Raw genomic sequence first — 17,567 nt, forward strand, 5'->3', positions numbered from 1 at the left:
TGTATCCCCCTCCTGTCTACATATAGAGAGAGAAAAACTGCAGCTGCATCCCCCTCCTGTATATATAGAGAGAAAAACTGCAGCTGCATCCCACTCCTGTCTACATATAGAGATAAAAACTGCAGCTGCATCCCCCTCCTGTATATATAGAGAGAAAAACTGCAGCTGCATCCCCCTCCTGTATATATAGAGAGAAAAACTGCTGCTGCATCCCACTCCTGTCTACATATAGAGAGAAAAACTGCAGCTGCATCCCCCTCCTGTATATATAGAGAGAAAAACTGCAGCTGCATCCCCCTCCTGTCTACATATAGAGAGAAAAAGTGCAGCTGCATCCCCGTCCTGTCTACATATAGAGAGAAAAACTGCAGCTGCATCCCCCTCCTGTCTACATATAGAGAGAAAAACTGCAGCTGCATCCCCCTCCTGTATATATAGAGAGAAAAACTGCAGCTGCATCCCCCTCCTGTCTACATATAGAGAGAAAAACTGCAGCTGCATCCCCCTCCTGTCTACATATAGAGAGAAAAACTGCAGCTGCATCCCACTCTTGTCTACATATAGAGAGAAAAACTGCAGCTGCATCCCCCTCCTGTCTACATATAGAGAGAGAAAAACTGCACCTGCATCCCCCTCCTGTCTACATATAGAGAGAAAAACTGCAGCTGCATCCCCCTCCTGTCCACATATAGAGAGAGAAAAACTGCAGCTGCATCCCCCTCCTGTCTACATATAGAGATAAAAACTGCAGCTGCATCCCCCTCCTGTATATATATAGAGAAAAACTGCAGCTGCATCCCCCTCCTGTCTACATATAGAGAGAAAAACTGCAGCTGCATCCCCCTCCTGTCTACATATAGAGATAAAAACTGCAGCTGCATCCCCCTCCTGTATATATAGAGAGAAAAACTGCAGCTGCATCCCCCTCCTGTCTACATATAGAGAGAATAACTGCAGCTGCATCCCCCTCCTCTCCACATATAGAGAGAGAAAAGCTGCAGCTGCATCCCCCTCCTGTCTACATATAGAGAGAAAAACTGCAGCTGCATCCCCCTCCTGTCTACATATAGAGAGAAAAACTGCAGCTGCATCCCCCTCCTGTCTACATATACAGAGAAAAACTCTAGCTGCATCCCCCTCCTGTCTACATATAGAGATAAAAACTCTAGCTGCATCCCCCTCCTGTCTACATATAGAGAGAGAAAAACTGCAGCTGCATCCTCCTCCTGTCTACATATAGAGAGAAAAACTGCAGCTGCATCCCCCTCCTGTCTACATATAGAGAGAAAAACTGCAGCTGCATCCCCCTCCTGTCTACATATAGAGAGAAAAACTGCAGCTGCATCCCCCTCCTGTATATATAGAGAGAAAAACTGCAGCTGCATCCCCCTCCTGTATATATAGAGAGAAAAACTGCTGCTGCATCCCACTCCTGTCTACATATAGAGAGAGAAAACTGCAGTTGCATCCCCCTCCTGTCTACATATAGAGAGAGAAAAACTGCAGCTGCATCCCACTCCTGTCTACATATAGAGAGAAAAACTGCAGCTACATCCCCCTCCTGTCTACATATAGAGATAAAAACTGCAGCTGCATCCCCCTCCTGTATATATAGAGAGAAAAACTGCAGCTGCATCCCCCTCCTGTCTACATATAGAGAGAATAACTGCAGCTGCATCCCCCTCCTGTCCACATATAGAGAGAGAAAAACTGCAGCTGCATCCCCCTCCTGTATATATAGAGAGAAAAACTGCAGCTGCATCCTCCTCCTGTCTACATATAGAGAGAAAAACTGCAGCTGCATCCCCCTCCTGTCTACATATAGAGATAAAAACTGCAGCTGCATCCCCCTCCTGTATATATAGAGAGAAAAACTGCAGCTGCATCCCCCTCCTGTCTACATATAGAGAGAATAACTGCAGCTGCATCCCCCTCCTGTCCACATATAGAGAGAGAAAAACTGCAGCTGCATCCCCCTCCTGTCTACATATAGAGATAAAAACGGCAGCTGCATCCCCCTCCTTTCTACATATAGAGAGAAAAACTGCAGCTGCATCCCCCTCCTGTCTACATATAGAGAGAAAAACTGCAGCTGCATCCCCCTCCTGTCTACATATACAGAGAAAACTGCAGCTGCATCCCCCTCCTGTCTACATATACAGAGAAAAACTGCAGCTGCATCCCCCTCCTGTCTACATATACAGAGAAAAACTGCAGCTGCATCCCCCTCCTGTCTACATATAGAGAGTAAAAATGCAGCTGCATCCCCCTCCTGTCTACATATAGAGAGAAAAACTGCAGCTGCATCCCCCTCCTGTATATATATAGAGAGAAAAACTGCAGCTGCATCCCCCTCCTGTCTACATATAGAGAGAGAAAAACTGCAGCTGCATCCCCCTCCTGTATATATAGAGAGAAAAACTGCAGCTGCATCCCACTCCTGTCTACATATAGAGAGAAAAACTGCAGCTGCATCCCCCTCCTGTCTACATATAGAGATAAAAACTGCAGCTGCATCCCCCTCCTGTATATATAGAGAGAAAAACTGCTGCTGCATCCCACTCCTGTCTACATATAGAGAGAAAAACTGCAGCTGCATCCCCCTCCTGTATATATAGAGAGAAAAACTGCAGCTGCATCCCCCTCCTGTCTACATATAGAGAGAAAAAGTGCAGCTGCATCCCCGTCCTGTCTACATATAGAGAGAAAAACTGCAGCTGCATCCCCCTCCTGTCTACATATAGAGAGAAAAACTGCAGCTGCATCCCCCTCCTGTATATATAGAGAGAAAAACTGCAGCTGCATCCCCCTCCTGTATATATAGAGAGAAAAACTGCAGCTGCATCCCCCTCCTGTCTACATATAGAGAGAAAAACTGCAGCTGCATCCCCCTCCTGTCTACATATAGAGAGAAAAACTGCAGCTGCATCCCACTCTTGTCTACATATAGAGAGAAAAACTGCAGCTGCATCCCCCTCCTGTCTACATATAGAGAGAGAAAAACTGCACCTGCATCCCCCTCCTGTCTACATATAGAGAGAAAAACTGCAGCTGCATCCCCCTCCTGTCCACATATAGAGAGAGAAAAACTGCAGCTGCATCCCCCTCCTGTCTACATATAGAGATAAAAACTGCAGCTGCATCCCCCTCCTGTATATATATAGAGAAAAACTGCAGCTGCATCCCCCTCCTGTCTACATATAGAGAGAAAAACTGCAGCTGCATCCCCCTCCTGTCTACATATAGAGATAAAAACTGCAGCTGCATCCCCCTCCTGTATATATAGAGAGAAAAACTGCAGCTGCATCCCCCTCCTGTCTACATATAGAGAGAATAACTGCAGCTGCATCCCCCTCCTCTCCACATATAGAGAGAGAAAAGCTGCAGCTGCATCCCCCTCCTGTCTACATATAGAGAGAAAAACTGCAGCTGCATCCCCCTCCTGTCTACATATAGAGAGAAAAACTGCAGCTGCATCCCCCTCCTGTATATATAGAGAGAAAAACTGCAGCTGCATCCCCCTCCTGTCTACATATACAGAGAAAAACTCTAGCTGCATCCCCCTCCTGTCTACATATAGAGATAAAAACTCTAGCTGCATCCCCCTCCTGTCTACATATAGAGAGAGAAAAACTGCAGCTGCATCCCCCTCCTGTCTACATATAGAGAGAAAAACTGCAGCTGCATCCCCCTCCTGTCTACATATAGAGAGAAAAACTGCAGCTGCATCCTCCTCCTGTCTACATATAGAGAGAAAAACTGCAGCTGCATCCCCCTCCTGTCTACATATAGAGAGAAAAACTGCAGCTGCATCCCCCTCCTGTATATATAGAGAGAAAAACTGCAGCTGCATCCCCCTCCTGTATATATAGAGAGAAAAACTGCAGCTGCACCCCCCTCCTGTCTACATATAGAGAGAAAAACTGCAGCTGCATCCCCCTCCTGTCTACATATAGAGAGAAAAACTGCAGCTGCATCCCACTCTTGTCTACATATAGAGAGAAAAACTGCAGCTGCATCCCCCTCCTGTCTACATATAGAGAGAAAAACTGCAGCTGCATCCCCCTCCTGTCTACATATAGAGAAAAACTGCAGCTTCATCCCCCTCCTGTCTACATATAGAGAGAAAAACTGCAGCTGCTTCACCCCTCCTGTCTACATATAGAGAGAGAAAAACTGCAGCTGCATCCCCCTCCTGTCTACATATAGAGAGAAAAACTGCAGCTGCATCCCCCTCCTGTCCACATATAGAGAGAGAAAAACTGCAGCTGCATCCCCCTCCTGTCTACATATAGAGATAAAAACTGCAGCTGCATCCCCCTCCTGTATATATAGAGAGAAAAACTGCAGCTGCATCCCCCTCCTGTCTACATATAGAGAGAAAAACTGCAGCTACATCCCCCTCCTGTCTACATATAGAGAGAAAAACTGCAGCTGCACCCCCTCCTGCATATATAGAGAGAAAAACTGCAGCTGCATCCCCCTCCTGTCTACATAGAGAGAGAAAAACTGCAGCTGCATCCCCCTCCTGTCTACATATAGAGAGAAAAACTGCAGCTGCATCCCCCTCCTGTATATATAGAGAGAAAAACTGCAGCTGCATCCCCCTCCTGTCTACATATAGAGATAAAAACTGCAGCTGCATGCCCCTCCTGTATATATAGAGAGAAAAACTGCAGCTGCATCCCCCTCCTGTCTACATATAGAGATAAAAACTGCAGCTGCATCCCCCTCCTGTATATATAGAGAGAAAAACTGCAGCTGCATCCCCCTCCTGTCTACATATAGAGAGAAAAACTGCAGCTACATCCCCCTCCTGTCTACATATAGAGAGAAAAACTGCAGCTGCACCCCCTCCTGCATATATAGAGAGAAAAACTGCAGCTGCATCCCCCTCCTGTCTACATATAGAGAGAAAAACTGCAGCTGCATCCCCCTCCTGTCTACATATTGAGAGAATAACTGCAGCTGCATCCCCCTCCTGTCTACATATAGAGAGAGAAAAACTGCAGCTGCATCCCCCTCCTGTCTACATATAGAGAGAATAACTGCAGCTGCATCCCCCTCCTGTCCACATAGAGAGAGAGAAAAACTGCAGCTGCATCCCCCTCCTGTCTACATATAGAGATAAAAACGGCAGCTGCATCCCCCTCCTGTATATATATAGAGAAAAACTGCAGCTGCATCCCCCTCCTGTCTACATATAGAGAGAAAAACTGCAGCTGCATCCCCCTCCTGTCTACATATAGAGATAAAAACTGCAGCTGCATCCCCCTCCTGTATATATAGAGAGAAAAACTGCAGCTGCATCCCCCTCCTGTCTACATATAGAGAGAATAACTGCAGCTGCATCCCCCTCCTCTCCACATATAGAGAGAGAAAAGCTGCAGCTGCATCCCCCTCCTGTCTACATATAGAGAGAAAAACTGCAGCTGCATCCCCCTCCTGTCTACATATAGAGAGAAAAACTGCAGCTGCATCCCCCTCCTGTATATATATAGAGAAAAACTGCAGCTGCATCCCCCTCCTGTCTACATATACAGAGAAAAACTCTAGCTGCATCCCCCTCCTGTCTACATATAGAGATAAAAACTCTAGCTGCATCCCCCTCCTGTCTACATATAGAGAGAGAAAAACTGCAGCTGCATCCCCCTCCTGTCTACATATAGAGAGAAAAACTGCAACTGCATCCCCCTCCTGTCTACATATAGAGAGAAAAACTGCAGCTGCATCCTCCTCCTGTCTACATATAGAGAGAAAAACTGCAGCTGCATCCCCCTCCTGTCTACATATAGAGAGAAAAACTGCAGCTGCATCCCCCTCCTGTATATATAGAGAGAAAAACTGCAGCTGCATCCCCCTCCTGTATATATAGAGAGAAAAACTGCTGCTGCATCCCACTCCTGTCTACATATAGAGAGAGAAAACTGCAGTTGCATCCCCCTCCTGTCTACATATAGAGAGAGAAAAACTGCAGCTGCATCCCACTCCTGTCTACATATAGAGAGAAAAACTGCAGCTACATCCCCCTCCTGTATATATAGAGAGAAAAACTGCAGCTGCATCCCCCTCCTGTCTACATATAGAGAGAAAAACTGCAGCTGCATCCCCCTCCTGTCTACATATAGAGAGAAAAAGTGCAGCTGCATCCCCCTCCTGTCTACATATAGAGAAAAGCTGCAGCTGCATCCCCCTCCTGTCTACATATAGAGAGAAAAACTGCAGCTGCACCCCCCTCCTGTCTACATATAGAGAGAAATACTGCAGCTGCATCCCCCTCCTGTCTACATATAGAGAGAAAAACTGCAGCTGCATCCCCCTCCTGTCTACATATAGAGAGAAAAACTGCAGCTGCATCCCCCTCCTGTCTACATATAGAGAGAAAAACTGCAGCTGCATCCCCCTCCTGTCTACATATAGAGAAAAACTGCAGCTGCATCCCCCTCCTGTCTACATATAGAGAGAAAAACTGCAGCTGCTTCCCCCTCCTGTCTACATATAGAGAGAGAAAAACTGCAGCTGCATCCCCCTCCTGTCTACATATAGAGAAAAACTGCAGCTGCATCCCCCTCCTGTCTACATATAGAGAGAAAAACTGCAGCTGCATCCCCCTCCTGTCTACATATAGAGAGAGAAAAACTGCAGCTGCATCCCCCTCCTGTCTACATATAGAGATAAAAACTGCAGCTACATCCCCCTCCTGTCTACATATAGAGAAAAACTGCAGCTGCATCCCACTCCTGTCTACATATAGAGAAAAACTGCAGCTGCATCCCACTCCTGTCTACATATAGAGAAAAACTGCAGCTGCATCCCGCTCCTGTCTACATATAGAGAGAAAAACTGCAGCTACATCCCCCTCCTGTCTACATATAGAGAGAAAAACTGCAGCTGCATCCCCCTCCTGTCTACAGATAGAGAGAAAAACTGCAGCTACATCCCCCTCCTGTCTACATATAGAGAGAGAAAAACTGCAGCTGCATCCCCCTCCTGTCTACATATAGAGAGAGAAAAACTGCAGCTGCATCCCCCTCCTGTATATATATATAAAGAAAAAGTGCAGCTGCATCCCCCTCCTGTCTACATATAGAGAGAGAAAAACTGCAGCTGCATCCCCCTCCTGTATATATATAGAAAGAAAAAGTGCAGCTGCATCCCCCTCCTGTATATATATAGAAAGAAAAAGTGCAGCTGCATCCCCCTCCTGTATATATATATAAAGAAAAACTGCAGCTGCATCTCCCTCCTGTCTACATATAGAGAGAGAAAAACTGCAGCTGCATCCCCCTCCTGTATATATATATAAAGAAAAAGTGCAGCTGCATCCCCCTCCTGTCTACATATAGAGAGAGAAAAACTGCAGCTGCATCCCCCTCCTGTCTACATATAGAGAGAAAAACTCTAGCTGCATCCCCCTCCTGTCTACATATAGAGAGAAAAACTGCAGCTGCATCCCCCTCCTGTCTACATATAGAGAGAAAAACTGCAGCTGCATCCCCCTCCTGTCTACATATATAGAGAAAAAGTGCAGCTGCATCCCCCTCCTGTCTACATATAGAGAGAAAAACTGCAGCTGCATGCCCCTCCTGTATATATATAGAGAAAAAGTGCAGCTGCATCCCCCTCCTGTCTACATATAGAGAGAGAAAAACTGCAGCTGCATCCCCCTCCTGTCTACATATAGATAGAAAAACTCTAGCTGCATCCCCCTCCTGTCTACATATAGAGAGAAAAACTGCAGCTGCATCCCCCTCCTGTCTACATATAGAGAGAAAAACTGCAGCTGCATCCCCCTCCTGTCTACATATAGAGAGAAAAACTGCAGCTGCATCCCCCTCCTGTCTACATATAGAGAGAGAAAAACTGCAGCTGCATCCCCCTCCTGTCTACATATAGAGAGAAAAAGTGCAGCTGCATCCCCCTCCTGTCTACATATAGAGAGAAAAACTGCAGCTGCATCCCCCTCCTGTCTACATATAGAGAGAGAAAAACTGCAGCTGCATCCCCCTCTTGTATATATAGAGAGAAAAACTGCAGCTGCATCCCCCTCCTGTCTACATATAGAGAGCGAAAAACTGCAGCTGCATCCCCCTCCTGTCTACATATATAGAGAGAAAAACTGCTGCTGCATCCCCCTCCTGTCTACATATATATAGAGAAAAACTGCTGCTGCATCCCCCTCCTGTCTACATATAGAGAGAGGAAAACTGCAGCTGCATCCCCCTCCTGTCTACATATAGAGAAAAACTGCAGCTGCATCCCCCTCCTGTCTACATATAGAGAAAAACTGCAGCTGCTTCCCCCCTCCTGTATATATATATATATATATATATATATATATATAAAGAAAAAGTGCAGCTGCATCCCCCTCCTGTCTACATATAGAGAGAAAAACTGCAGCTGCTTCCCCCCTCCTGTATATATATATATATATATATATATAAAGAAAAAGTGCAGCTGCATCCCCCTCCTGTATATATAGAGAAAAACTGCAGCTGCATCCCCCTCCTGTCTACATATAGAGATAAAAACTCTAGCTGCATCCCCCTCCTGTCTACATATAGAGAGAGGAAAACTGCAGCTGCATCCCCCTCCTGTCTATATAGAGAGAAAAACTGCAGCTGCATCCCCCTCCTGTCTACATATAGAGAGAGAAAAACTGCAGCTGCATCCCCCTCCTGTCTACATATAGAGAAAAACTGCAGCTGCATCCCACTCCTGTCTACATATAGAGAGAAAAACTGCAGCTGCATCCCCCTCCTGTATATATAGAGAGAAAAAGTGCAGCTGCATCCCCCTCCTGTCTACATATAGAGAGAAAAAGTGCAGCTGCATCCCCCTCCTGTCTACATATAGAGAGAAAAACTGCAGCTGCATCCCCCTCCTGTCTACATATAGAGAGAAAAAGTGCAGCTGCATCCCCCTCCTGTATATATAGAGAGAAAAACTGCAGCTGCATCCCCCTCCTGTATATATAGAGAGAAAAACTGCAGCTGCATCCCCCTCCTGTCTACATATAGAGAGAAAAACTGCAGCTGCATCCCCCTCCTGTCTACATATAGAGAGAAAAACTGCAGCTGCATCCCACTCTTGTCTACATATAGAGAGAAAAACTGCAGCTGCATCCCCCTCCTGTCTACATATAGAGAGAAAAACTGCAGCTGCATCCCCCTCCTGTCTACATATAGAGAAAAACTGCAGCTTCATCCCCCTCCTGTCTACATATAGAGAGAAAAACTGCAGCTGCTTCACCCCTCCTGTCTACATATAGAGAGAGAAAAACTGCAGCTGCATCCCCCTCCTGTCTACATATAGAGAGAAAAACTGCAGCTGCATCCCCCTCCTGTCCACATATAGAGAGAGAAAAACTGCAGCTGCATCCCCCTCCTGTCTACATATAGAGATAAAAACTGCAGCTGCATCCCCCTCCTGTATATATAGAGAGAAAAACTGCAGCTGCATCCCCCTCCTGTCTACATATAGAGAGAAAAACTGCAGCTACATCCCCCTCCTGTCTACATATAGAGAGAAAAACTGCAGCTGCACCCCCTCCTGCATATATAGAGAGAAAAACTGCAGCTGCATCCCCCTCCTGTCTACATAGAGAGAGAAAAACTGCAGCTGCATCCCCCTCCTGTCTACATATAGAGAGAAAAACTGCAGCTGCATCCCCCTCCTGTATATATAGAGAGAAAAACTGCAGCTGCATCCCCCTCCTGTCTACATATAGAGATAAAAACTGCAGCTGCATGCCCCTCCTGTATATATAGAGAGAAAAACTGCAGCTGCATCCCCCTCCTGTCTACATATAGAGATAAAAACTGCAGCTGCATCCCCCTCCTGTATATATAGAGAGAAAAACTGCAGCTGCATCCCCCTCCTGTCTACATATAGAGAGAAAAACTGCAGCTACATCCCCCTCCTGTCTACATATAGAGAGAAAAACTGCAGCTGCACCCCCTCCTGCATATATAGAGAGAAAAACTGCAGCTGCATCCCCCTCCTGTCTACATATAGAGAGAAAAACTGCAGCTGCATCCCCCTCCTGTCTACATATTGAGAGAATAACTGCAGCTGCATCCCCCTCCTGTCTACATATAGAGAGAGAAAAACTGCAGCTGCATCCCCCTCCTGTCTACATATAGAGAGAATAACTGCAGCTGCATCCCCCTCCTGTCCACATATAGAGAGAGAAAAACTGCAGCTGCATCCCCCTCCTGTCTACATATAGAGATAAAAACGGCAGCTGCATCCCCCTCCTGTATATATATAGAGAAAAACTGCAGCTGCATCCCCCTCCTGTCTACATATAGAGAGAAAAACTGCAGCTGCATCCCCCTCCTGTCTACATATAGAGATAAAAACTGCAGCTGCATCCCCCTCCTGTATATATAGAGAGAAAAACTGCAGCTGCATCCCCCTCCTGTCTACATATAGAGAGAATAACTGCAGCTGCATCCCCCTCCTCTCCACATATAGAGAGAGAAAAGCTGCAGCTGCATCCCCCTCCTGTCTACATATAGAGAGAAAAACTGCAGCTGCATCCCCCTCCTGTCTACATATAGAGAGAAAAACTGCAGCTGCATCCCCCTCCTGTATATATAGAGAGAAAAACTGCAGCTGCATCCCCCTCCTGTCTACATATACAGAGAAAAACTCTAGCTGCATCCCCCTCCTGTCTACATATAGAGATAAAAACTCTAGCTGCATCCCCCTCCTGTCTACATATAGAGAGAGAAAAACTGCAGCTGCATCCCCCTCCTGTCTACATATAGAGAGAAAAACTGCAGCTGCATCCCCCTCCTGTCTACATATAGAGAGAAAAACTGCAGCTGCATCCTCCTCCTGTCTACATATAGAGAGAAAAACTGCAGCTGCATCCCCCTCCTGTCTACATATAGAGAGAAAAACTGCAGCTGCATCCCCCTCCTGTATATATAGAGAGAAAAACTGCAGCTGCATCCCCCTCCTGTATATATAGAGAGAAAAACTGCTGCTGCATCCCACTCCTGTCTACATATAGAGAGAGAAAACTGCAGTTGCATCCCCCTCCTGTCTACATATAGAGAGAGAAAAACTGCAGCTGCATCCCACTCCTGTCTACATATAGAGAGAAAAACTGCAGCTACATCCCCCTCCTGTATATATAGAGAGAAAAACTGCAGCTGCATCCCCCTCCTGTCTACATATAGAGAGAAAAACTGCAGCTGCATCCCCCTCCTGTCTACATATAGAGAGAAAAAGTGCAGCTGCATCCCCCTCCTGTCTACATATAGAGAAAAGCTGCAGCTGCATCCCCCTCCTGTCTACATATAGAGAGAAAAACTGCAGCTGCACCCCCCTCCTGTCTACATATAGAGAGAAATACTGCAGCTGCATCCCCCTCCTGTCTACATATAGAGAGAAAAACTGCAGCTGCATCCCCCTCCTGTCTACATATAGAGAGAAAAACTGCAGCTGCATCCCCCTCCTGTCTACATATAGAGAGAAAAACTGCAGCTGCATCCCCCTCCTGTCTACATATAGAGAAAAACTGCAGCTGCATCCCCCTCCTGTCTACATATAGAGAGAAAAACTGCAGCTGCTTCCCCCTCCTGTCTACATATAGAGAGAGAAAAACTGCAGCTGCATCCCCCTCCTGTCTACATATAGAGAAAAACTGCAGCTGCATCCCCCTCCTGTCTACATATAGAGAGAAAAACTGCAGCTGCATCCCCCTCCTGTCTACATATAGAGAGAGAAAAACTGCAGCTGCATCCCCCTCCTGTCTACATATAGAGATAAAAACTGCAGCTACATCCCCCTCCTGTCTACATATAGAGAAAAACTGCAGCTGCATCCCACTCCTGTCTACATATAGAGAAAAACTGCAGCTGCATCCCACTCCTGTCTACATATAGAGAAAAACTGCAGCTGCATCGCGCTCCTGTCTACATATAGAGAGAAAAACTGCAGCTACATCCCCCTCCTGTCTACATATAGAGAGAAAAACTGCAGCTGCATCCCCCTCCTGTCTACAGATAGAGAGAAAAACTGCAGCTACATCCCCCTCCTGTCTACATATAGAGAGAGAAAAACTGCAGCTGCATCCCCCTCCTGTCTACATATAGAGAGAGAAAAACTGCAGCTGCATCCCCCTCCTGTATATATATATAAAGAAAAAGTGCAGCTGCATCCCCCTCCTGTCTACATATAGAGAGAGAAAAACTGCAGCTGCATCCCCCTCCTGTATATATATAGAAAGAAAAAGTGCAGCTGCATCCCCCTCCTGTATATATATAGAAAGAAAAAGTGCAGCTGCATCCCCCTCCTGTATATATATATAAAGAAAAACTGCAGCTGCATCTCCCTCCTGTCTACATATAGAGAGAGAAAAACTGCAGCTGCATCCCCCTCCTGTATATATATATAAAGAAAAAGTGCAGCTGCATCCCCCTCCTGTCTACATATAGAGAGAGAAAAACTGCAGCTGCATCCCCCTCCTGTCTACATATAGAGAGAAAAACTCTAGCTGCATCCCCCTCCTGTCTACATATAGAGAGAAAAACTGCAGCTGCATCCCCCTCCTGTCTACATATAGAGAGAAAAACTGCAGCTGCATCCCCCTCCTGTCTACATATATAGAGAAAAAGTGCAGCTGCATCCCCCTCCTGTCTACATATAGAGAGAAAAACTGCAGCTGCATGCCCCTCCTGTATATATATAGAGAAAAAGTGCAGCTGCATCCCCCTCCTGTCTACATATAGAGAGAGAAAAACTGCAGCTGCATCCCCCTCCTGTCTACATATAGATAGAAAAACTCTAGCTGCATCCCCCTCCTGTCTACATATAGAGAGAAAAACTGCAGCTGCATCCCCCTCCTGTCTACATATAGAGAGAAAAACTGCAGCTGCATCCCCCTCCTGTCTACATATAGAGAGAAAAACTGCAGCTGCATCCCCCTCCTGTCTACATATAGAGAGAGAAAAACTGCAGCTGCATCCCCCTCCTGTCTACATATAGAGAGAAAAAGTGCAGCTGCATCCCCCTCCTGTCTACATATAGAGAGAAAAACTGCAGCTGCATCCCCCTCCTGTCTACATATAGAGAGAGAAAAACTGCAGCTGCATCCCCCTCTTGTATATATAGAGAGAAAAACTGCAGCTGCATCCCCCTCCTGTCTACATATAGAGAGCGAAAAACTGCAGCTGCATCCCCCTCCTGTCTACATATATAGAGAGAAAAACTGCTGCTGCATCCCCCTCCTGTCTACATATATATAGAGAAAAACTGCTGCTGCATCCCCCTCCTGTCTACATATAGAGAGAGGAAAACTGCAGCTGCATCCCCCTCCTGTCTACATATAGAGAAAAACTGCAGCTGCATCCCCCTCCTGTCTACATATAGAGAAAAACTGCAGCTGCTTCCCCCCTCCTGTATATATATATATATATATATATATATATATATATATAAAGAAAAAGTGCAGCTGCATCCCCCTCCTGTCTACATATAGAGAGAAAAACTGCAGCTGCTTCCCCCCTCCTGTATATATATATATATATATATATAACGAAAAAGTGCAGCTGCATCCCCCTCCTGTATATATAGAGAAAAACTGCAGCTGCATCCCCCTCCTGTCTACATATAGAGATAAAAACTCTAGCTGCATCCCCCTCCTGTCTACATATAGAGAGAGGAAAACTGCAGCTGCATCCCCCTCCTGTCTATATAGAGAGAAAAACTGCAGCTGCATCCCCCTCCTGTCTACATATAGAGAGAGAAAAACTGCAGCTGCATCCCCCTCCTGTCTACATATAGAGAAAAACTGCAGCTGCATCCCACTCCTGTCTACATATAGAGAGAAAAACTGCAGCTGCATCCCCCTCCTGTATATATAGAGAGAAAAAGTGCAGCTGCATCCCCCTCCTGTCTACATATAGAGAGAAAAAGTGCAGCTGCATCCCCCTCCTGTCTACATATAGAGAGAAAAACTGCAGCTGCATCCCCCTCCTGTGTACATATAGAGAGAAAAAGTGCAGCTGCATCCCCCTCCTGTATATATAGAGAGAAAAACTGCAGCTGCATCCCCCTCCTGTATATATAGAGAGAAAAACTGCAGCTGCATCCCCCTCCTGTCTACATATAGAGAGAAAAACTGCAGCTGCATCCCCCTCCTGTCTACATATAGAGAGAAAAACTGCAGCTGCATCCCACTCTTGTCTACATATAGAGAGAAAAACTGCAGCTGCATCCCCCTCCTGTCTACATATAGAGAGAAAAACTGCAGCTGCATCCCCCTCCTGTCTACATATAGAGAAAAACTGCAGCTTCATCCCCCTCCTGTCTACATATAGAGAGAAAAACTGCAGCTGCTTCACCCCTCCTGTCTACATATAGAGAGAGAAAAACTGCAGCTGCATCCCCCTCCTGTCTACATATAGAGAGAAAAACTGCAGCTGCATCCCCCTCCTGTCCACATATAGAGAGAGAAAAACTGCAGCTGCATCCCCCTCCTGTCTACATATAGAGATAAAAACTGCAGCTGCATCCCCCTCCTGTATATATAGAGAGAAAAACTGCAGCTGCATCCCCCTCCTGTCTACATATAGAGAGAAAAACTGCAGCTACATCCCCCTCCTGTCTACATATAGAGAGAAAAACTGCAGCTGCACCCCCTCCTGCATATATAGAGAGAAAAACTGCAGCTGCATCCCCCTCCTGTCTACATAGAGAGAGAAAAACTGCAGCTGCATCCCCCTCCTGTCTACATATAGAGAGAAAAACTGCAGCTGCATCCCCCTCCTGTATATATAGAGAGAAAAACTGCAGCTGCATCCCCCTCCTGTCTACATATAGAGATAAAAACTGCAGCTGCATGCCCCTCCTGTATATATAGAGAGAAAAACTGCAGCTGCATCCCCCTCCTGTCTACATATAGAGATAAAAACTGCAGCTGCATCCCCCTCCTGTATATATAGAGAGAAAAACTGCAGCTGCATCCCCCTCCTGTCTACATATAGAGAGAAAAACTGCAGCTACATCCCCCTCCTGTCTACATATAGAGAGAAAAACTGCAGCTGCACCCCCTCCTGCATATATAGAGAGAAAAACTGCAGCTGCATCCCCCTCCTGTCTACATATAGAGAGAAAAACTGCAGCTGCATCCCCCTCCTGTCTACATATTGAGAGAATAACTGCAGCTGCATCCCCCTCCTGTCTACATATAGAGAGAGAAAAACTGCAGCTGCATCCCCCTCCTGTCTACATATAGAGAGAATAACTGCAGCTGCATCCCCCTCCTGTCCACATATAGAGAGAGAAAAACTGCAGCTGCATCCCCCTCCTGTCTACATATAGAGATAAAAACGGCAGCTGCATCCCCCTCCTGTCTACATATAGAGAGAAAAACTGCAGCTGCATCCCCCTCCTGTCTACATATAGAGAGAGAAAAACTGCAGCTGCATCCCCCTCCTGTCTACATATAGAGAGTAAAAATGCAGCTGCATCCCCCTCCTGTCTACATATAGAGAGAAAAACTGCAGCTGCATCCCCCTCCTGTCTACATAGAGAGAGAGAAAAACTGCAGCTGCATCCCACTCCTGTCTACATATAGAGAGAAAAACTGCAGCTGCATCCCCCTCCTGTATATATAGAGAGAAAAACTGCAGCTGCATCCCCCTCCTGTCTACATATAGAGAGAAAAAGTGCAGCTGCATCCCCCTCCTGTCTACATATAGAGAGAAAAACTGCAGCTGCATCCCCCTCCTGTATATATAGAGAGAAAAACTGCAGCTGCATCCCCCTCCTGTCTACATATAGAGAGAAAAACTGAAGCTGCATCCCCCTCCTGTCTACATATAGAGAGAAAAACTGCAGCTGTATCCCCCTCCTGTCTACATATAGAGAGAAAAACTGCAGCTGCATCCCCCTCCTGTCTACATATAGAGAGAAAAACTGCAGCTGCATCCCCCTCCTGTCTACATATAGAGAAAAACTGCAGCTGCATCCCCCTCCTGTCTACATATAGAGAGAAAAACTGCAGCTGCTTCCCCCCTCCTGTCTACATATAGAGAGAGAAAAACTGCAGCTGCATCCCCCTCCTGTCTACATATAGAGAGAAAAACTGCAGCTGCATCCCCCTCCTGTCCACATATAGAGAGAGAAAAACTGCAGCTGCATCCCCCTCCTGTCTACATATAGAGAGAAAAACTGCAGCTGCATCCCCCTCCTGTCTACATATAGAGATAAAAACTGCAGCTGCATCCCCCTCCTGTATATATAGAGAGAAAAACTGCAGCTGCATCCCCCTCCTGTATATATATAGAGAGAAAAACTGCAGCTGCATCCCCCTCCTGTCTACATATAGAGAAAAACTGCAGCTGCATCCCCCTCCTGTATATATATATAAAGAAAAAGTGCAGCTGCATCCCCCTCCTGTCTACATATAGAGAGAGAAAAACTGCAGCTGCATCCCCCTCCTGTCTACATATAGAGAGAAAAACTCTAGCTGCATCCCCCTCCTGTCTACATATAGAGAGAAAAACTGCAGCTGCATCCCCCTCCTGTCTACATATAGAGAGAAAAACTGCAGCTGCATCCCCCTCCTGTCTACATATATAGAGAAAAAGTGCAGCTGCATCCCCCTCCTGTCTACATATAGAGAGAAAAACTGCAGCTGCATGCCCCTCCTGTATATATATAGAGAAAAAGTGCAGCTGCATCCCCCTCCTGTCTACATATAGAGAGAGAAAAACTGCAGCTGCATCCCCCTCCTGTCTACATATAGATAGAAAAACTCTAGCTGCATCCCCCTCCTGTCTACATATAGAGAGAAAAACTGCAGCTGCATCCCCCTCCTGTCTACATATAGAGAGAAAAACTGCAGCTGCATCCCCCTCCTGTCTACATATAGAGAGAAAAACTGCAGCTGCATCCCCCTCCTGTCTACATATAGAGAGAGAAAAACTGCAGCTGCATCCCCCTCCTGTCTACATATAGAGAGAAAAAGTGCAGCTGCATCCCCCTCCTGTCTACATATAGAGAGAAAAACTGCAGCTGCATCCCCCTCCTGTCTACATATAGAGAGAGAAAAACTGCAGCTGCATCCCCCTCTTGTATATATAGAGAGAAAAACTGCAGCTGCATCCCCCTCCTGTCTACATATAGAGAGCGAAAAACTGCAGCTGCATCCCCCTCCTGTCTACATATATAGAGAGAAAAACTGCTGCTGCATCCCCCTCCTGTCTACATATATATAGAGAAAAACTGCTGCTGCATCCCCCTCCTGTCTACATATAGAGAGAGGAAAACTGCAGCTGCATCCCCCTCCTGTCTACATATAGAGAAAAACTGCAGCTGCATCCCCCTCCTGTCTACATATAGAGAAAAACTGCAGCTGCTTCCCCCCTCCTGTATATATATATATATATATATATATATATATATATATATATATATATATATATATATATAAAGAAAAAGTGCAGCTGCATCCCCCTCCTGTCTACATATAGAGAGAAAAACTGCAGCTGCTTCCCCCCTCCTGTATATATATATATATATATATATAAAGAAAAAGTGCAGCT

The 17,567-nt window shown here is 46.0% G+C and overlaps 1 protein-coding gene across 9 annotated transcripts in view; it reads left to right on the forward strand.

The window, feature by feature from the left end:
• CACNA1C (calcium voltage-gated channel subunit alpha1 C) overlaps nt 1–17,567 on the forward strand; it is a 553,842-nt gene that overhangs the window by 404,044 nt on the left and 132,231 nt on the right. The window lies entirely within an intron of this gene.

The sequence above is a fragment of the Phyllobates terribilis genome, unplaced genomic scaffold (assembly GCF_046119375.1).
Source record: "Phyllobates terribilis strain yellow unplaced genomic scaffold, ASM4611937v1 Scaffold_10__3_contigs__length_209671492, whole genome shotgun sequence".
Taxonomy (NCBI): Eukaryota; Metazoa; Chordata; class Amphibia; order Anura; family Dendrobatidae; genus Phyllobates; species Phyllobates terribilis.